General features: G+C 48.2%; 1 protein-coding gene and 1 long non-coding RNA gene across 10 annotated transcripts in view; one reads left to right on the top strand and one right to left on the bottom strand.

Moving 5' to 3' along the window:
• PBX3 (PBX homeobox 3) overlaps nucleotides 1-21,743 on the top strand; it is a 111,825-nt gene that overhangs the window by 47,231 nt on the left and 42,851 nt on the right. The window lies entirely within an intron of this gene.
• Nucleotides 15,414-16,594, bottom strand: LOC311421899. Its single transcript, XR_014685103.1, has 2 exons — nucleotides 16,470-16,594; nucleotides 15,414-16,344 (listed from the first exon to the last, which is right to left on the bottom strand). It is a non-coding gene; the product is annotated as an uncharacterized lncRNA (long non-coding RNA).

Genomic DNA, 21,743 nt, shown 5'->3' with positions numbered 1-21,743 from the left:
CCACAAACCCAGTTAAAGGATTAGGCAGCTTTTTCCATGCTGTTTTGTTCACCCCCATTGGGGATTCCCATTATCCTTGATAGACTGTTAGCGGTGACAGTGGGATATGATAGTTTTAGTGTTTTCCTCTTCCCTTGTTTGGTGTCCACGCAGAGGGCTACTTGGACCTCAGCTTTAATTTTCTTTATAGGTGTGAGCGGAGCATATGCTAAAGGTAGGCGTTACTGTGCAGAGTTGCTCCTGAAAAATTATCTGCAGAACGACTTTAATTTATCTGTGCAGCACTTCTGCTGGATAGAGCACGCTGCAGCTTCCAGCCTGCATTGCCTTGCTCCTAGGTGTAGCCCAGCCATTCTTTAAATACAAGGGGCAGAATAAGGCTTGAAGTTGTACCAGACCATTGCAAACACACGCTGACTTTCTGGAGGGTGGATGAGCTTCTCTTTATCTTTATTTATTAATAAAAGACGGAATGCCTTGGGAAACAAAAGGTTTTAATGGCTGGTGCTTGGTATCCTTGACAACACTCCCCAAAGAATATTACATTAGGGCACCAGAGAACTTTTAAAAATAAGTAATGGAATTCCGTCTCTGTTATGCTTTTAGTAGTCATTTCGGCCATGGTGCAGCGAGGTCATAAGCTGAGCTCAGTGAAGGGAGCCAGAACACGAAATGATGCTGAGAGAACGTCTGGGAGATGAGAGGTACAGAATTACAAGCGAAAGTGCAGGCCTGCTGAGGCAATTACAGCTTAATGGGGTCATTTGGAAGGCAATTGCCAGGGGTTAATGTAGTATGGAGAGATGAGGTGAGATTGAAGTGAAATTTGGGGCTGGAAATGTGTTAAGATGAAAGATCAGAGTGCAGCGGATTCTGCAGTGCAGAAGGTTTATATCATGCAAAAAAATTGAAAAAAATATAAAAGTAGTAGCCAGATGTTTCAAAATAAATAAATAAAACCTTAAGTAAACGTTTTTAAAAAGTGTAATAGCTGCATAAAAATATCCTGTGCTCAGAAAGGATTGTAAAGTGTAAGACAGTATTTAATACAGCATAAAAGGACTTCATTTGAAGCGAAAGTTCTGTTGCATTTGTCTGCCCATATGCAGAGGCAATGTTATTCGGCTGTTTCCATTATTGACACAGTATACTGCCTTATGAAAATAGTACTGCTCTCTCAGCTGTTGTGCCTTATTTAAAGAAATCCATTGTTTTGAAACAAAAAGTGAGAAACAGTCCCCTATACACATATTTTGATATATTTGTAATGGATTCATCACATTATCTTTTCAGGCATTAAAATAATACTCATAAGATGTCAAAATATTACAAGAATTACAAGCTAGCATTCTTTGAGAGTGGGTATTTTGGTTCTGAGAAGTATGCTTAAATATTACAGGTGTTTAAATTAAAAATGTCAAACCATGAAGGCATAATGGAAGTAATCATTTTTACACAGTTTTAAGCCGCGCAGTGTTGGAGAAAGCTTTGCATTCCAGACTATTGTGAATGAGCGGAGTTCATAAGCATTCAAAGGACAAAAGAGATCATTATGCTTTGTTACCTCAGCCAGTTCATTACCTTAATTGCTGAGCGTAATCCAGTCTTGGAAGAAAACTCTAGGGCTTTAAGGAGATCAGCACTGGCACCCCATGACACAGAAAATGGAAACCCTTTCCTGCACCACGGCCACTCCAGGCACGCTAAACCTTGATCAAAGGCTGAACTTCTCCGAGGGTCGGCCATGTGAAAATCCCCCGGAGCTGTACCATGCGCTGAACCGTAATGAAGTGCAGGAGGTTCAGCACCGTTCCTGCGCGAGTGTGACCGTCCTGGATCACTGGCTGGCAAGAGCACATTATCATCCTCTCAGATAGGTGAAGTTTTAACATAGTTCTGTTTAGTAGGGATAATATGTCTCTTTCTGTAACAGCTCTCTGCATATTACGTGAACTGAACAAACTCTTAATGTGCAATAATACCGTAGAGCTGAGAGACGGAGCATGGAGCTTTCCATCAGGCAGGAGGCCACTTTTCCAGGAACGGCTTGTTAAATTCTCCTTAGCTACATGCAAGGAGAGGCATTTGCAGGCAGGCATTTGACTACAGAGCCACATCTCAGCTGTGAAATGATGCTGAGGAGTTTGTTTGGGAAGATCAGATTTATTGTAAATACATCAGAGCAAGTGTTGTTTTTTTTTTTTTTTTCTTTTTTCCACCGGTGTTTCTTTGACATATGTGTGCTTTGTATCTAGTTATCTGATCCGACGATACAGTCTTTCTCCCCTTGTACAGTTGCATATATTAAGGCTTTTAAGAAATATAGTAAAACAAAAAATATGACCTTTAAAAGCATGGTTGAGTTGCATTCATTTTATAACCATCAAAGCAACTCTTTACTGTTGTAAGGTAGAAAAATCAATGATGCAATCTTTTTCCTTTTGCCTCGTGCAATCCGTAATTGAAATGGAAAATCAAATGAACGGCTAACAGATAATTGTTTTATCAATATTCCCTGCCTGCCCTACAAGGGTCAGCCTAGAATGATCATGAGCCACGGATATGATGAGGACAAAATGTGAAATTGAACAGCAAGGAGGCAATAAATCAACCTTGACAAGAAAGAGTGACCAGCATGTAGCTCTTGTAGGCAGCTTTTGGGACACTTTTTGTCTCAGGTGTCTGCACTGATTTAAAAAAGTGAGAATATAATATTTGAAGCTCTACCAGTGGGTAAACAACTGCAGACTATTTCTAGGTTAAGGCGTCATTAAAGTAAACATGCTGCAGCTGAAAATAGGAGGATATCGGGGCATAGCGGAAAAAATCCCACAGCAAAATAACAGGGAAATAATGGAATATTCTGAGATTATTGTGAGTGAAAAAATCCTGTGTCCTCCCATGTGGTGCTAGAAGACTAAAAAGGGTAGCAAATACATTAACATATATTTTTCAGGCTGCTCCTTTGCTGCCTCATTGGGTATGAAAACTGCCTTGGATTGAGTTTCTGGTATTTTGCATCCTCCTCCGTCCAGGTGTAGGAGCAGCCGTAGTCTCCCACCATCTGAAAGCTGCTCAAGCTCCATCCCTGTGCCGGGCAGGGGCATTCTTGCTGTCCTACACCCCAGGGCTTGGGGGACACACCACCAGCCCCACCGCTGCTCTACTGCTGGGTGCCAAGAGCCGGGGGCGCAGGGACCGGGCTGGTGCTGCCTGGGGACAGGTGCCCGTGATGGGCGGCCCCCCGGCCCTCCCAGCCCCACACCGATCCCAGACCCCCAGAGCTCGCCGGCTGCCCTTATTGGCACCAGAAAGTGGGGTGTTTGGCACACACGTGGTGAGCGTGCCAGAGCAGATGTGAAGCAGTTGGCAGTCCTACACACCCCTGTTCTGCTCATAATTTGATCCCTACATTTCTTCCACTTGAGGCTGGACAGGTTCTTGCTTTAATTTGGAGAAATGCTTGTTAAAAAAAGCCAAGTCTGGCTGCATTTTTCTTGGTGGTGCTGAAAGGCAGCTCTGAGCAAAACAACAACGAGGAGCTGGGAGAAGGAGCCTTTGTTCAGGGGGGGGCTGGCTGGGTGAAGGGCTGCTGTCTGCGGGCCTGGTCTTGCTTCAGCTGAAGGAGAGCGATGTCGGGGTGCTCTGGGGCGGCACTGCTGTGGGGTCCTGTGGCCGTGGTGCTGCACCCCCGTGTGCAGGGCTTCACCTGCCTGCCCCATTCTTACCCTGTGCCATCCTGGCCCCCGTGCCCCATCAGCTGGGGTTTACTGGCACAGTATTTTAAACTCACTGCCCTCCTTCCCTCAGGGTCTAAGCTGAGAGTTATAACCTCTTTTTACTACAGGTTTTGTTCCAACTCATTTCTCATCAGGCTTTCCCCTGCTGCTCGGCCAGGTCGGGCCTTGCTGCCCAGGAGGCGCCTTGCAGCGGGGGCAGAGGCTGGGCTGGGGCACAGGGTGTGCTCGGGGGGCTTGGGCAGGACAGGAATGGCCCCTCGGCCTTCCCTGTGGCCCTCGGGGGCAGGAGTTCCCTTCTGCTCGTGTCCCTGATGTAGTGAAGTGTCAGCTGCGCCATCACAGTCCTCCTCATCCTTGCAACCACCACAGCTTAGGCTGTCTCCCATTCATCAGGGGATAAAAAGTAGAGGGGCGTGCAGTGGAAGGACCATGCCTGCTCCCCAGCAGCCAGGGAGGAAACCTCCATGCCGCAGGCAGGACACTGGACAATTCCGCAGGCCTGCTCAGCAAAAGCTTTATTGTCCTTTCCTTGAACACACCTCTTCGCCTTTTCCCTCCTGAGGGTAGGATATTAAGCTGGATGTGTGAGGAGATGTGCAGACAAACACAAAAGATCAAGCTAGATCGTTACAGGCAGTAACTGATTCCATAACCGTGTTTACCAAGCACACGGTACCTACAGGACTTCTAATAAACATCGCATAAATCCAGGTGTGCCGAGAGACACGGGTACAATCCACCGCGTCTTTAACATGCATCCTAGAAATGCCCTAAATACATATTTACACAACAGTGCCTAGGACTCCAAATAAGCTGTTCAAGCTGCCAGGCTGTTAATCCCCATTTTAATGCCTCTGGTCTATCAGACGAGTGTGCTGGTTGCAAGTCACTTGGCTGTGCAGGAGGGGCCCACCAGTACACCCTGCCCGGCTGCAGAGGCAGCAGGCAGCACAACCTGGGCTCCTGAAGATATCCAAACGCATTTGCTCCAAAGGCCAGACCTCCTTCAGCAAGGCCTAGGTGAATGGCACGTGTTTGGGGTCTGCGTTGGGTGCTTTTGTTTCACCGGTTACTTGGAGGGCCATGGGGTGCTCCAGGCCTGTCAAGGACCGGGCTCCTTGCTCGCTTTCCTGTGGCCGTGGCTCCCGTTCCCACTGGCAGTGCCTGCAGCAGCTCAGAGCAGCAGGACTGCCTTCTGTGATGGGACAATAATGCCCCCGAAAATGTGCAGGAACAGGTACAATTCCTGCATGAGGGAGCAGGCAGCTCTGCTGTCACCCTGTCCTTGAGGATCCGGCGCCGACCTCTGGCAAGCCCTTCTCTATAGGGCACGGCTCGTTCTCTGGCTCTGTAAGTGCTGTTTTCTGACGGACACTGCTAGGAAGCACAATTATGTCTATTTTTGGGCCCAGCCTGGCTGCCTCTCATCACGCGGGGAAGCAGCAGTGGGGGACACCGGGGAGTGCCCCGTGTTGCTGGCGGGGCCGGGTGTGGGCTGGCGCTCGCACTCAGCTCTGACACGGGCTTGGCACAGCAGGCAGGGACTGGCCAGGGACCTGCCTAATTTGTTTTTGGGTTTTGGAAGGATCAGGACCGCTGCACATTTATTTTTAGTGACATTGATATAATAATTCAGTTTCCTTCATGAATTAGATTTGGGGAATTTGAAACTTAACTCTGGTAGTGCTTCTCTCCCAATTTATTACGTATGCTTAAATAAACATGTTGAATTAACTTTATAAGGCTTGTAAAAACTACAGATAAAACTGCTCTAGGAAATCAACATTCTAAATCATGCTAAGTCTCTTCCCATTTTGCTCATCCTCTAGCAGGGCATTGACAAAAATATGAAATTGATTTGGTTGAAGGGTGTTAAAGAGCCGACAGCCAAATGTCACAAACAATGAATGGCTGCAGTGTTGAGAAAATCAATAGGGAGGTTAAAGCTGGTCTTGTGAAAGACTTGGCAGACTGCTCTGTTCCAGGAAGATATCTGTCTTCTGGCCTTGGTTGCATGATCAAAAGGAAAACTTGATAGGTTTAATGAAGGGAGATACTGTAAAACTGACAACAGAAATATAGACACTGTGGTAAACTGCAGTGCACATCAGTGAGTGGAGCTATTAGATACATTTTTCAGTCTGAAAAAATATTTATAGGTAAAGATGTCAAAAAAATATTAGTGCATTCCTCCACTTTTTCACATTCATTCTCCAATCAGCACATGCATTTGCATGGACTAAACAAAGGTTTGCACTCTATGTTTAATTGTACAACAGGATGGCAAATGTATAGGGCAAAATAATTAGCATGATAATTAGTGAACTGTAATGTTTTCAAATAATTGCATGATGAGATTGCACAGCCAAAGTGAGATTGGAATCTCTTTATTTGGAGATGATATTTCAGCAAATCATAACAAATAACGAAAAAGTGAACCACTGTTTCATCAATTAAAAGCAAGACAGTGTGACGGCAAAATGTTCTGTAGTCCACACCAATGCGTTTCACACGGGCATTGTGTCTCATGCTGTTATTGATAAATATACAGTTGGGCTTGAAATCAGTTTTGTGAATATTACATCCACAAATATAAATGAGGATGCCAGCCATTAAAAAAGGTTAATAATGTTAGATTAATTTTGTTTTTGAAATCAGCTTGTAAACAAAATTTGCACTGATTTGCACCTGACCTATTAGCAGTGCTCCTATATAACATATTGCACCATTAGGGAAAAAAATTGTTTAAGGTCTGAATTATTACTTCCCACATATTTGTTTTCCAAACACAGCATTGCACCTAAGACTAAACTGTATAATAATATTTGAAGTAATGTGGCACCTTTGCAGCATTTATTTTTCCAAAGCACTGTGTTAAGCATATATGTTCATTTCACAAGCCTGTTTGCGTTAGTTGTCATCTGTCAGTTCTGGGTATCTTTTCTTCCTCTTTTTTTTTTTTTTTTTTTTTTTCCCTAGAAAAATGAACTCATTAGTCTAAAACTCCCAAATGCCACATTCAGCTCAAACAGCGAAGATGATAACCTGTAAAAAAAGAGAGGAGAAAAGAGAGAAGTAGTCTGGCAGGTTTTCTGCAAGTGGACGCTGTAATAAAAATGCCCCCTACTTTGTTGGGATGGTGTTTGTAGGGCTGCTGCCATATGTTACTTTCCTTTTTAGCTGGGATTATGCCATCATTATTGCTGATAAAAGCTGTTTACTGCCTTGGCAAAGGAGTGATGCTTGGCGCAGTTTGGAAGCCGCCATTCAGTTTACAGAAAAGTGCATTTAGTGCCAGATGCTAGGATCCAGGGGCTTTGTTATCTTTTCCCATTATTGGGATCATCCATTGTCTGTTTTTTCCTCCTTTTAACTTAGCCACGGCTTTGTTGTTTCTGTTTTAGATTCACGTCGGTCCAGGCAGGTGCCACCGCAGGTTTCAGCTGGCTCTGCGGGGCCGGGCGGCACCTCTCAAAGCGGGTGGCTCGCGGCACGCTGCGTGTGCTGCCCCCACGGCAGTGGGACGAGCTGGGTCCCAGCCCCAGGGCACCCGAGGGCTGCCCGGCCCCGGGGCTGAGCTGCTCGGCGCTGCAGGAGCAGGGTGAGGAGCATCCCGCAGGGCAGTCGGTACGGGCACCTCAGCCCGCTGGAGCCCTTCCTAGAAAGCTCAGGACTGGGGGCCTGGCACAGTCACTGCAAGGCAGTGAAGGAAGAAGTGCGGAAAATGTGCAAACGAAAGAGAAAACCGTATCTGAGTCTGGAGGTGGCCATAATTCATATGTAAATGCTTTTAGCATAGACTGACAGAGCTGTTGGACGGGCGGCAGCTCCGTTTGTGCCAGGCTTTCCATTACAAAACGTTATCTTCTCCACAGAGGAGAGAGCGTATCTGGTCCGAACGTCGCTAACAGCTGGGGGAAGTGAGCAGCAGGCTGGTGGTGCTGGGTGGCCGTGCTGCCCGGCAGGGCCTGCTCTGCGGTGCGTGCCACAGCCCGGTGCTGCGGGTGCCCGAGTGCCTCCCGCCCGCTAGAGCCGGGGCCTGTGCCATTAACGCACCCCCTCGCAGCGACCTGGGTGACATGCGGCATGATGTGCTGGTTCGGCTTGATGTGAGGAACACAAACTGTGCCTGTGCGTGTGTGTCCACAGCATGAGTCTGGTAAACACCAAGTGACCAAGCGGGTGCCTCGGTGCTCCGCTGGCCTGAGGCACACATTTCCAGCCACATCGTGCTGCCTTCCCCTTTTGTTTTTAATGCACTATTTTCTAAGTTCTGCCAAAGTAGATCAGATACATTCGTAAGTATTATCCTAGCTAAAGATGTGGCCTTGCTGTTTGTGAACTGATCTTTGGGTGCCCACAGACCTTCTGTTGCATTCAGGGGCTCCCCAGACACCACTGGAGCAGGTCCTGGGGCTGCAGCGATCCCCCATGCTGTGCTGGGTGCTTCGTGCTGGGTGTCCTGTGCAGGGTGGCTGTGCAGGGTGCCCGTGCTGCACCACAGCCAGCACTTGCACTGGGTGAGCCAGAACAGGCCAGTTTGCCCCTCAGAGCGATGTGGAGCACCCCGTTAACCTTCTCTGCTCTGTTATTCTTTGGGGAAGAGGCTCTGACCTTATTTCTTCTGCTAAGAGAGATGCATCTGGAACCAAATGAGGGCAGTAAAGTATAATAGAAGGCTTTACAAATGAAAGTTTTGTTTCTGCTTGTGCAATACCTTGTTTCCCCCTCGTGTATCCTGGGAAATCAGGCTGATCAATAGTTCCCATTTCAGCACAACTGCAGCAAGCATTACAACTGTATAAAATTTACAACATTGTCTGCTGTAAATTTTAATTGGAAAAGCCTTCCAGCTTTACCCTCTATCTTTACACGTTTAACTGTATTTGATTTAAAAAAAAAATCAAACAAATTTACAACGTATAATATCATGTCATACGCTTTTTATTGACAGTGTAATATAAATAGCACAAAACCACGTTCCTAATGGAAAAATGGCCATGAAAATGCGGGAAGAAGCCAGGAGCTGAGGCGGGTGCCAGGGAGCGTGGGTGCCCATGGGGGCCAGCCAAGAGGCTGGGCTGTGCCCGACGGGGCGAGCGGCTGAGCGTGGCTGGTAGCCGGCGCGGTGAGAGGCCAGCACGGTGAGAGGCTGGCAGAGTGAGCAGGGGGCACGGTGAGCAGGCAGCATGGTGAGCGGCAGGCATGGTGAGCAGGCAGCACGGTGAGCAGGGGGCATGGTGAGCAGGGGGCATGGTGAGCAGGCAGCACGGTGAGCAGGCAGCACGGTGAGCAGGGGGCATGGTGAGCAGGGGGCATGGTGAGCAGGCAGCACGGTGAGCAGGCAGCACGGTGAGCAGCCGCCGCGCCACACCGTGCTGGTGGGAGAGAACGTTGCTTTCAGCACAGCTTTATTTCTGTCACAGGTCAGGCTTAAAATGCTGTGTGATACAGTTATTGACTCTAATCTGGGCATAAACACAAGTCCTCAAGCACCAGCCCAATTAATAATTTGCATAATTAACACGCATATTAAATAGGGACTGGCCTTGCATCTGTATTTGCAGTGATAGGGGTAATGAGGGCTAGCGGAGCGGCGCCTCGGGCTGGCGTGAGCAGACGTGTGGCAGTAGTAATTTTTGCTTGGATTGACAACTGCTAGACAAGCAGTCCCAGCATAAAACTAAACCCCGTTTGGCAGAATTAATCGTTGACAAACTGCTCTTAAAGCTGTAACATTGTTTCTGTCAGTTGTTCGGTTTGATGTCACTGTTAGACATAATAAATCAATAGTGTCAGAATTTGGTAATGTTTATAGCTAGCAAGGTTTATTATTTCATATGACTGTCATGTACAAATAGTGGTTATCATGGCTGCCTCTAAATTATCAAAGGCAGAATATTGCCGGGAATATATTTCTTAAATTTCCTCTCCAATTAATTCTGTGGCATGCTGGCGGCGATGGGGCCCACTTGTGTTTTGGGAGGAATCGTTTTGTCCTCCACACGTTTTTAAGAGAGAAGTTCCAGGCATCGCCCTGCCAGTATTTATTATCTCTGTCTCACAGGCTGGACGTCAGGTCTGTGCTTTATGAACCTTATTTCTCCTGCCTGACTGGCAGCTTTTAGGCTGTCGGTGAACTCCCCAGAGCGGTTCCCTGGTGTGGCGGTGGGGTGGGCAGGAGCGGGGTTAAAATCACATTCCTGGAGAGGGGCCCAGGCGCGGGCAGGGCTCCAGCAGGCACGCAGAGGGACGGGCAGGGCACGCACCGCGGGGCGAGGGCTGGGAGATGGACCCACGGGTATGGGGGTGTGTGTGCGGTGTGGGGGTCTGTACACACGGGGTCTGTGCACATGGGGCCTGTGTGCGTGGCTCTGCAGCATGTGCAGGGGACATTGCAAGGGCACTGCATGGACTGTGGGGTGCTGGAGCAGCCCGTGTCCCCACCGGCCTCATCCCCTGGCCCTGCTACACCTAAAGCACCAGGTTTGACCCGCCGACCCCTCTGCTCTCTGCAGGTCCCTGTCAAATCCTCCCGCGCACCCGCAGGGAGGAGCTGGTGGGACGGGGCAGTCCCCAGGCTGGGCTAAAACTGTCCCCTTACCACAGCAGCCTGTATAAATTACTACAATAAATTACTGCAGCCTCGGGGTAAAAGAAGCATCAAGTTATGACTTTTACATGAGTATTTAGTCAGCCATTCAATAAAAAATAGGTCTTCCAGTTGCACAGTACCATTTATCAGCTCTGTATTTATTATTTATCATAGCTACACATGATGCAAATGTGAATTACCTAAGCTGCTCCTCCAAGGAGCACTTGCCTTTATAGAAATGTAAACATATATAATACGGTTTGCAAAGTCAGACACCCAGCTTTGAAAGGAAAAAGGAATCGGGGATGCAGATTTTATTTTTGCTTTCATTTCTATAAGACAAGTTATCTATGCTATGGTTTCCTCCTAAAGGTCATTCCCTGGATTAACTTCTCCCTCACTCCCTGCTGCTCGGAGCGGCTCTGGCTGTGGATCTGTGTGGACGTCTGCTGCCAGCGCGGGGCCTGGGCCGGGGCAGGGAGGTGGTGCGGGGTCGTGGCTCTCACATCTGTGCCCGAGGAGCTTTTGCAGGTGTTGGCGTGTGTTCGCCGTGGGGGCTGAGCCCGGCCATGGGTGCTGCAGGCTCAGCGATGTGCTGGGGTGACCCGGGGTCAGTCCTCACACCGGCCACTGCCGTTTACAGGCAGGAAATACCCGAAATCATTAAAATTCCTCCCACGTTTATTCAAGGTCTGGTAGTCTATAAAGTGATTTCAGTTCTAAAAGAGGGATTTGACAATTTTTTCACTGCTCCCTGTTTCTAGAGTACTGCTACTCTGGACACTGTGGTCCTATAGGGAACTCTAGGCCTTGGAGCATTTCAGATCCGTGAATTGCCTTTCAGCTTCTGGAGCCTTTTCACACGTTTTTGGGATGCTCAGGGTACTGAGCAAGCCCTGTTCTGTTTGTGCTGGGAGTCCTGCCCCAGAGGACAGCTGTCCCCGTCCCTTTGGAGGCTGCAGCGTGGCAGCACACAGCCCACTTCCCTGCCTTGCCCTGGCATTACCAGGGGCTGCTCATCTTACTGGGCATGAAAAAGCAAATCCTCTGCTATTTTATCTCTTAATTAAAGTTTGGGCCCACTTCACAACCGCTTTGGGGGCTGTCACAAGACTTTACATGTTAACAAACATTGTCAAATTGCCCAGACATGCTCACCGGTCAGTTGTGTGCACCTGTATGATCGCTGTCCCTGCTCAGGCCTTCCTGAGCCACCACTTCCTTTTGCCTTCACAGGTTCGGCAGGTTAAGCCGGTGTACCTGGGGGTTAGCTCCAACCAAAACCTCGGGCAATGGGGCTTCCCTCTGCAGAGTCCACGAGCTTTGGGATAAACCCGAAAGCTCACTTCCCTGACATTTCGGGCCCTTCCCAGCACACTGCTCCTGCTGCGTGCCAGTACCAAGGCAGTGCACGCTGCGTTACTGCGGGGTACGTCTGCGAGTGCAATCCATACAAACACAGCAAAGCGGTGCCACTTGCTGCCAAATACAGTTTTAATGTTGCTCCTGTGCCCTGTGGTGTAGCTGGGTTAGCTGTGGTTAGCCAAGGTATGCCTTCAACCAAAGCGGAAGAATTACAGAAATACAGAAATACTCCAGAAGTAACCGAGCCCCTCTGTGCTGTGCTGGCCCCGCAGAGCAGGCATGCAAACTGTCCCACGTCCCCTGTGCTGCTGTGGCCTTGCATTGGTGAGAGGAAACGTGGCTCTGCTGGCCATGCATCTCTGGAGTCCCCCTCCTGCATGCCGAGGATGCTCTTAGAGGGGGACTGCACGTGCCAAACAGGGCTTTGCAGGAGGACAAGAGGGCTTTTTGCTTGTTGTTTACACGTGATACTAAATCTTTCGGAAAAAGTGTAAATGACAGCAGTAAATTGCTGAAGAGTCGAAGCTATTATAAAGAGGAAGCATTCAAAGGATGCCACATACAGTGCTGGCCAGGTTTAGGCTCTGCTTAATCTCACAGACTGGCCCCACCAGAAGCACAGCCGGCACTGCCAGCCTGGAGCTGCGTTTGTGCCCTGCAGGGACCACGCCGGGTTCGCCGGCCTGGCAGCTCCCGCAGCACCCCGCGCTCTGGGCACCGCTGGCCGCAGCCCTGGGCGTCAGGGTCAGGGTGCTGGGTGTGGGCGCTGCGCCCTGCTTGCTGGGGGTCCCTGTGAGCGCCGTGCCCCCAGCCGCGGGCAGCACCCTCCCGTGCAGCGCGTCCCTCGGGGAGAAGCCGCATGGGCGGCATTGCCAGCAGCGCTGCTGCCCGTGGGTCGTGGCCGCGAGAGGCCCCGGGGCTGGCGCAGGCGCCGCGGTGACCTTGGGGGCTCAGCAGCTGCGGGGCCCCCTGGGAGCAGCCGGGCTCCCGTCGCTGCCGCTGGTGGCTGACAGCAGCGCGTTAGCAGCGATTTGCTGCGGGTGAGCCGTGAAGGGCCGCGCTCTGGGAAGGGCCTTTTCCTGCGGGTGCCCGCGGCTTTCCCCAGCAGAGCCTCGGAGGCTCCCGCGTGTGCCAGGAGCCCACCCGGACCTGTGCGAACGGCGAGGAGACGCCGCCGGCCGGCTGGGTTTTCCGGGGGAGGTCATTAGTTAACGCATCCCAGGGATGCACGGGAGAATAACAGCACATCAGTTAGGATGCTAATTCACTCAACTGGCAGCGAGCGCTGCGAAATGACAGCTTGGAGGGGCGCGGGGGAGGGTCTGAAAATGGCAGCAGATTGGTATTTTGAACGGGGAGGGAAGTTTTATAATGATGAATAAGAAAGATGACATTTGGTGCTCACATTTAACTTGCATTGGCTGTCCGCAGGAGGGTCAGTGTGCGTAACCTCCCGTGATGAGGCCTGGGGCTGCCCAGCAGCTGACTGGGTGTATACCCTTCAGATGGGAACAAAAAGAAAGGCCCAGATAATTAGGCCAAGTTGAACTGCAGGAGGTAGCCAGCTTCTCTGCTGCCTTTTGTATATTCATGACCCAGCTTGATTGATGGAAGGACAGTGTTTGGTGACACTGTCATTTGCAAGTTGAAAGGTAGACTACAGGCTGGAGCTATGCTCAGATGTGCCTTAAAGGGTCCTACAATAAGCTCATTTGGATGCTGATGATGTTCGCATCTGCATTTCTTTGTTTCTAACTGTTTCAGGAGGACATCTGTTAATTTGTATAGATTAGCTTGGATGCTTTCATTTAAAAACATCAAATTATGTAGCAGGACTGTTTATTATAAAAGTTTCCAAGAAAGTTTAAACTGATTTGGAAGCCATACAAAGCATAATATTTGAAAGCAGGATTTTAAAATATACAAATACGAATACTCGTACTCGTGTTCCACCTCCCATGACCAGGAATTAAGTCTTGTATTTCTGCTGCAACATTATCAAGAAGTGTTAGCAAAAGCATCTGTTGAATTATAAATTTGAGGATAAATGAGGCTTGCCAAATTTCATATCTGCTCTTCTGCTGGACAGTTAAAGCCTTTACCTTGGAAATGGGGGGGGGGGAGGAGGGGGTGAAATGTAATTAATTCAAGAAGGAAAATGCTTTTACTGTGTAACATTTAGTCGTATTTCAAGAATAATAGTGCTCCTGTCAGAGAAGTTACATTTTTCACAGGTGCTGCTTTCAGAGAGATAGCAGGCCGGGAGCTGGGAGGGCGGCTTCACGCCCTGGGTCAGACTTCGCTCCACGCAGGCGCTGTCCTCCGGCTCCTCGCATGGGTTCCTGTGCTGGGATGGGATGGGACATCGCTGCGGGGCGGGTCCCCTCCTGCAGCCCCGACAGAGGGTGAGAAATCCTCATATTTACAGCCAAGGGCTGTGACGGGGCCGGTGCCCGAGCCAGCACTGCCCCAAGGCACCACGAGCCCTGCCGCGTGGCGCTGGGGGCAGCAGGAACGGCTCCTCTCGGCCAGCTCCATCCCAGCCACCCCAGGGACCCCTCCTCGCACGCCCCTGCCCCCGGCCTCGTTCCATGCAGCACCGGCAGCGTTAGCTCACGGCCGAGCTTGTGCTGCTGTTGTGCTTCACGCTGCACGTCCACCTCCCGAGGAAGCCTCTGTTGACCCGTGAGGCCTCTGTCTGGGGCTCCGAGCACTGGAGGTGTAGAAGTGGGGTCAGGAGAGGTCCCTGTGCAGGGCAGGCCTGGTCTGGGGGCACTCCCCAGCCTGCCCTGAGCTGCGGGGCACGGCCAGGCCTCTGCTGAGGCATCTTCCCCGCGCACCGGCCTGCAGTGCTCTGCGCTTGGAAATAGGCGCCTGTGACTGCCACCTTTGTATTTATTCCAGTTAACACATAAACCCTAATTACCCAGATCAAGGGAGCTGGGAGCCCATCAGTGTGGGTGACATGGCAAAGCCGGGCAGCTGCCCGAGCGGCGAGGTGGCAGAGATGGGAAATCAGTCGGGGGCACCAGCGGTGAGCCGCGTAGGGGCTGAGGCCAGCCCAAGACCTGCTCGTGGTTCCGAGAGGTGCGGGCACAGCCTGGGGGTGAGCCTTGGGCCAGCCCTCTCCCCTCCCGAGCCCTGCAGGGGCCACGCACAGTGTCCCGACGTGCGTCCCGACAGAAGTGCCCTGACCCCCCCGGCCTGACGGGCACCTTCCCTGCTCCGCGCCCCGCAGGGCAGCATCCTGGCACGCTCCGGGATCCTGGCAGCGATCCCAGCACTGCGCGCGTCCTCCTGGCAGATTTATGGGATGGAGATCAAGGCAGGGTTTTCAGGGCAGCCAGCACAGTGGCAGTGTCCAAGAGCTGTGCCACAGGGAGGGTGGCCACCAGCCCTGCGCAGCCCAGGGTGCACGGGGTTGGCACGGATTGTGGGGTGTGGGCATGGGGCGCAGCGCACGCAGCAGCAGGGGAGTGCAGCATGCTGATGCAGGGTGTTATGATCAGAGCATATGCTGGCTATTAGTGTGCCTTTTATTTAATTTTTTTTTTTTTTTTAATACAGTTTACATTGCTAGTGGCAGTGCAGGCTTAATTGCTACCTTGCCTGAATGCAGCTTAGTTTTGTAGTTACTCAAGCAGGAGGTTTTTAAAACTGTGAAATAGTTTCCCTTTCTGCATGCCCCCAGATCAGGTAGAAAATGGGGAAAGAACTGCTAAATGATGTATTTAGAAAAAGCTGTTCTACAAGAGTATTTGAAACATTACAGATCTGCCAGAAGGTCCATTAACATAAATGTTTAACTCAGACACACACAAACTTATGTACCGAAATGAAAATGTTTCATGCATTAATTTGCTGCAGAAGGTACTAACATAACAATTAGAACAACATTCTGCCTGCTTATACTTAAATTTCCTGGGGCACTGTTTCGGTGGTAATGCATAGCGTTGATGTAGTATCTCCTTGACTCTTTGCGCAGCACCCCACAGCACCACCACTGCGGCTCCTTGTGCTAAATCAAATTCTTACAGTGTTAAACCCGGTATCGAAGGGGCTGGGAGAGGCTGACAGCAGCGCAGGGTTTTGGGAAGGGTGCCCTCTCCCACTGCTGTTCACCCATCAGCAGCCTGCGTCCCATGCTCCCGATGTCCCACACGGCGTTGGTACACTAACAAAGGAACTGCCTCTTCCTTCGGCTTGCTTTGAAAGCGGATGGCAAAGACAGATAAATTAAAGCAGAGGAACCATCGAGCCAGCTAGCGTGATGCTGGGCTCACTTCATTAGCGCTCCCGATTTGGTTCTCTGTCACATCCACTGTTTTTGCTGGGCTCAGGGTTTTTCCCGGGCTCAGGGTTTTTCCCGGCCCCGTGCTGCAGGACGGCCTGCCCTCTCAGAGGGTATCTGAGTGCTGAGCGCTCTCAGCATGCAAACGCTGGCTTTGCTCGCTTGGAATATGGAAACACCGGGGGCTTCCAGCCCAGTCCCGCAGCTGATCGGGAGCTGGTTTTTGTTGCTGGCGTGCTGCTCCCAGTCACATGGCGCCGCGCTGCAAACCCCGCAGCAGCCGCACGCCGCCGAGCGGGGTGGGGAAGCAGCAACTGCAAACGTTCCTCCTCCGAGCAAATGCTTGTCCTAAACTGAGCACCGTAGAATAAAAATGGAAACATAAAAATAGCAGTTGGAAAGATAAAACAGCATTTATAGTACTAATAAAACCGTTGTGGCTTCCACAGGAAAACATGCTTTGTAACCTAATGCTTACCTGGAAAGACTGTCGAGTTTCTGAGAGTTATAGCTGTTTTTGTAAGAGAAGCACAGAGATTTGCTTCAGGGCTGAGTGATAGATTCTCCTGCCTGGAGCATCCCAGTGTGTTTATACATGGCTTGTATGGCAGCTTTCATAAGACATTTACCCCATGATTTGCGATGAGCTTATGTGTGAATAATTAATGGCAATTAATCCTTAATTACAGTAATTAGGCAAGTCACAGGAAATTAAGCTGCAGCTGGAGAAGACCATGCCTGGGAAGAGAGGATTGGGGGCTGTGTGAATGTGCCATTCACTGACAACATTACGAGGATGAGCAGTATTCAGCAGCTTTGGCATTTCTATTGGCAGCCTTGGGTAGGACAAGAACGCTCAACATTAGCAGCAATCTATAGTTGTCTACAAGAGTTTTTAGTTCAAGTGCCAAAATGTTATGTTGCATATGGTGATTATCTAAGTTTATTGGTTGCCATAATTCAAATGGGTGTAATTGTTTTTGGCTTGATAGTGACATTAGAAACTGAAGCTTTTATGCGTTCATAGGTTCTGCTGGCATCAGCTATGGTTCAACTTCTAGAAACAATTCATCCAGGTTTGCAATTATGAAAACAGATCCTTCAACTGCCTTGAAATAAATGGACAAATTCTCAATATTAAAAAAAAAAAAAAAGACAATGGCAGAACTGGCAGTTTCTTAGTTGAGGAGCTAATTGCTTTACTATTAGCTGCCTTCTCCATTAAAATGAGGTTTGTGCAAGGAACAGTGTGTGCAAAGTGTCTGCTGGCTGGTTTGGGCAGTGTAACCAAGTGGGAGGGAAATGGAAGTGCTGGCAGGCGAGAGTTTGCAGGCAGAAAAGCCTCATCTGAGAACATCTCCTGCTAATCCTGAGCAACTCCATTGTACTTGAAAGCAGATCTGTGCTAGAAGCCTTTTGCTCTGGGCAACCCACAGCGAGGCTGTTTTGCAGCTCAAGAGCAGCAGCCTTCCCCATCATTAATGTGCAAAGTTTTTAAACCTCATGATTAAACATGTTTCAGTAATTTACTAGGGTTCCAAGTGGCGATGTTTGTGCCAGCAACAATCTGGGGCAGAGACATGGAGGGAAGCACACATTAGTATCAATGAAACCTACAAAAAGCAATCAGTAATTTATGAGCTTATGGAAAAATGCCCACATGTTCTCATCAAATTATAGGGTTCCTATAATTTACTCAGTGACTACAAGGTGCACGCTCCCAAACCTGCTGTGGTGTGTTAACTGAACCTCTGATTAGATTTAATCCAAACAACTAATCTGTTAAAGGGTCCTGAATAAATAGGCGATATGGCCAGGCCAGGGTATTATTTCAGACTAAGACGACAACCGATGAGGAGGTCAGCCAATTACACGCTAAAAATGTACAGTAATCTGCTGCAGGTCAGGTACACGTACAGCTACCCAGCCTATATACTGCATGTGTGCCTTTGGGTGTCTGCACAGCGTGAGCATCTAGCAGGGAAGATGGGAGGAAGATCTCGTACATTTTAGAAATAAAATCTGTAGACAGATGTTTGTGAGATCCGTACTTGCTTGTGATATGGAAACGTGTAAAAACTTCAGCTCCTTGTATGTGGGACCTAGATCAATTTTTAATTTACTTGTACGCATGGATGACTCATTTGAAAAAGAAAATTGTGGCATCAGAAAAAAAAAAAAAGACATTTCAGCGTGCATAGGTTGCTGCATTTATCTGTTTCTCCTGCACTTTGGAGTGGAAATAAGTCACAGTATCTTAATAATGGTCTTGATTTTATAAATGATTTTTCCCCTTGAAATAAGCAATCCATTCATTTTAATATGTAGAATTGGTTTGCTAGCAGGGCGACAGTTTAAAAAGACTTCCAACTGTGACACAAGTGCAACCATATTGCTTCCTATTACTCGCTAAGGTAGTTGTTTAGAAGAGAGAATGTTCTCCCTGGAAATGTTTAAAGTGCTGTAATTTTATTTAGGATAATGAGGATTTATAACAGTTTTACCATATGAAAACCTGCCTTTAGACAGAGCGAAATAGGCGGTTGTGGTTATTGAGTGTGCTAGTGGTGGGGTGTTGTGCGTGGCAAGGCGAAGGGAGGTATTTGTGTCTGGTCGTGCAGCGCATCCGTCACCGGGCCCAGAACATTCCCCGCTGCCGCGTGGGATAATTCATCACGAGCATGTATGGATTTCTCCGCTTTAATCGCTCTAGATGTTAATTAAAATCCCGTTTTATAGAATATTTTAATTTCGAGGTTTGCCCAGCTGTACAGCCTTAGCTCCGTTCTTGGGATAGAGATGTGGAATAACAAATAGCTGAATTCAGCCTAGGTGGGAGTTCGGGGGCAATTCCAGTTCGACAGGAGTCGCGGGCAGTTTGACCGCCAGGGTAAGCGGGATGGGGACTTCGGCGTCGTGTGCTGCTTCTCTGCTCTCTGTAAGGTCGTCTACGTTTATCCTCATTGTTAGGCCTTTAAAAGATTTTACCTCATTAAAAAATGTTTTCCTTCTATTACTAATAATGCTGCCGATGCGATGTTGGCCAAGCTGAGCTGGCACCGGGATGCTGGCTTAACAGTACATTTAATGCCCTGTTTATAAATATAAAGAAGAAGGAATTGAACTGTTACAGATTTTATCAGGTTTTATCTCCTCACTGAAAATCTTAGCTCTCAAAACATTTCTAATTTCCCTTATTTGAAGGCTCAAACAGTTTCAAATTACTGCCCGTGGATTGTTCTTGACATCGAGAATGGTAAATTTGAGCTGTGGAAACGCTGGAATGTGTGGTGTGTGCTTTTCCTGAACAAGGGAATTCAACGGGTAAATTACAGTCATTTACTTGGAGTGTAATTTACTGAGAGCCTTTAGGCAAATGCAGGAGAAAGGACAGCAGAACAGAAAAAATAGCTAAAACAGGGGGCTCCCCCTCCCTAGTCACATGAAATACAATCTATATTCACGTGACAAGGATAATAAAAACTTTCTTATTTAAAATACGTATAATTCATATTATTTTTTCAAATCATAAAGCAAGAATTTGTAAGTATGACTGATTTATGTGAAGATAAGATTTTAAATCATGCTAAATTATCCACACATCTTCTTAGCATTGTATTTTTTTGCATACATCAGTATCTTCGTGCAATCATCCCGTATTTGAAATTGATAAAACTGTTAATTTTATGCCTAATAACAGACCAAGTATCTGAAACTGTCATTGAGCTAAATGGAAATTGCTGTTTTCATCCTATGGAAATATTAAATATTTAATAAATTTATTTAAAAAAAATTGATCTAATGGAATCTGAAATGATGATATGTGCTTGAATTTTTATTTGAAAGTAGAGCATAAAAATAAACAAAAGTGAATGAATACTGGTGTATTTTTTCTTCATTTAAATGGTTAAAATATGGTAAAGAAGTGGCCAACGTTTTGTAATCTCTAGGCAATGCACATGTCGAATAATTCTCAGAAAGTATTCTGACCAAGGCTTTCCATGGCAAGCAGTGTGCATTGTAGTAATTGCTAAGCAAACAGAAGGCAGTGTTGTAAAGTGGTTTTGTATAGCATATTGTAATTTGACACTTAAGTTGTGCCCTGCATTACCCTGTGTCATAATTGATGGCTAAAGAAAAGCACATGCTATGCTAATCCTTTGTTAGAATAGCTTGTTAAATTGTGGTTGCCAATTTAAAATAAACTATGGAATGCTTGTCTATATTTTAAGGTTTGTAGTCTACAGTTTTAAACAGTCATTTTAAAGCTGTTTTTCAACTTTATGTTGCATGCACACTATTCTGCCTTTGCACACAAGGTCAGCATGTTCGCTAGTTTAATAGCAGACCATCAAGAACAAAATCAATGAGCTGCATGTTTCACACTAGTATCACAAGGGATTTTCCCATTTATAGCACATTTGTGTACTGATCCCGAGTTTAAAATGACAATATTGATGCCCTATTAGAGCTGTGCCGAAATGGACATTGTGCAGTTGATGCTAAAAGTTGTCTGAACTTGCTCTTTTCTCAGACTCGCGTTCTACTTTTTGTCTAGCTTAACAAATATAAATAAGCCAAGAGAGCCTGCCTGCACTGGCAGCACTGGAGGCGCTGAGCTCCCACGTTGCATGTTTGCAATAGGCGGAATTTCTTGACTACAGATTTCAAATCAAGATCTTTCGTAGTTGGTGTGAGGAGGATTATGAGACTGAGTCTAAATAATCATCTCCGTGCTGATTACTGAAAATAAAGTGGCATTATTGCTTATGGATGAGATAAGGCAGCTCTGCCCTGGGAAGACGCAAGTGCGAGTTCTGTGGGAATTTTATGAGTCCTGGTGCGGTGTAATCAGCCGCCACCGGCTCTAATGGAAGGATAGCTCCGCGATCCGCGGGGGGAATATATCCTGCACCACGCAGAGGAAATGTGACTTCTGCAGAAGAAAATGATTTAATGTTGGTAGAAGGGTTATTCATTTATAAGGGATTAAAAATGACTTCAATATAATACCTTTAATTTGTAATAATGGTCTGCGGGGCTGTTTCCTGTCTAAAATAAACCGTTTGACTGGCATGTTCATTTTGATCCGTTCCCTTGTATGGTATATTAGAGGGGATAAAGGTATTATTTTCAGTTACCATGTTTTCAATTAAACCCGTGCTCGGCCGCTGGCAGCAGGGGCTGTCGGGCCACCAGCACCCCAGCCCGGGCAGCCGGACTCGTCGCTGTCCGGGGAATCGGGTGGCCACGCTGCCAGGGGCCGGTGGCACAGCACCGGGCACGATGCTGGCTGCTCGCAGCACGGCTGCTTCTGCTAATTGCATTAACAGCAGTAACGCAGGTAAACGCTGAAGTCTGGGGTGCACAGAATGCTTTTGGGTGCAGGGGACTGCAAAAAGAAAGAAAATAATGAAGGCGACTTGCAGTCGAGCTCTGTCCACAGCTCGCTGTGCCACTTGCTGTGCTGGAGATCGGTGATGCTCGTGCAGCCCTGACCCCAGTAGCTGCGGTCGCAGGGCTCGCCCTGCCGCAGCATCTGACTGCCGCAGCCCTGGAGCTCCCTCTGATACAGAGCTCCTTCACAGGGCCTCTTCAGGGTGGCTGCGCTCATTTTGGGCACTAGTCCTAGACAAAGAGGGATTGTGACTGCACTGCGTGCAGTCCAAAGGCACGCAGGTGACAGAACACGATCACCCTTACTTGAGTTACCAGAGGTCAGCCTGTGTCCTCTGGCAGCATTTGATTTGTC

Source organism: Aythya ferina, assembly GCF_964211825.1.
Source record: "Aythya ferina genome assembly, chromosome: 20".
Lineage (NCBI taxonomy): Eukaryota > Metazoa > Chordata > Aves > Anseriformes > Anatidae > Aythya > Aythya ferina.
This window is presented reverse-complemented; position numbering and strand designations above follow the sequence as displayed.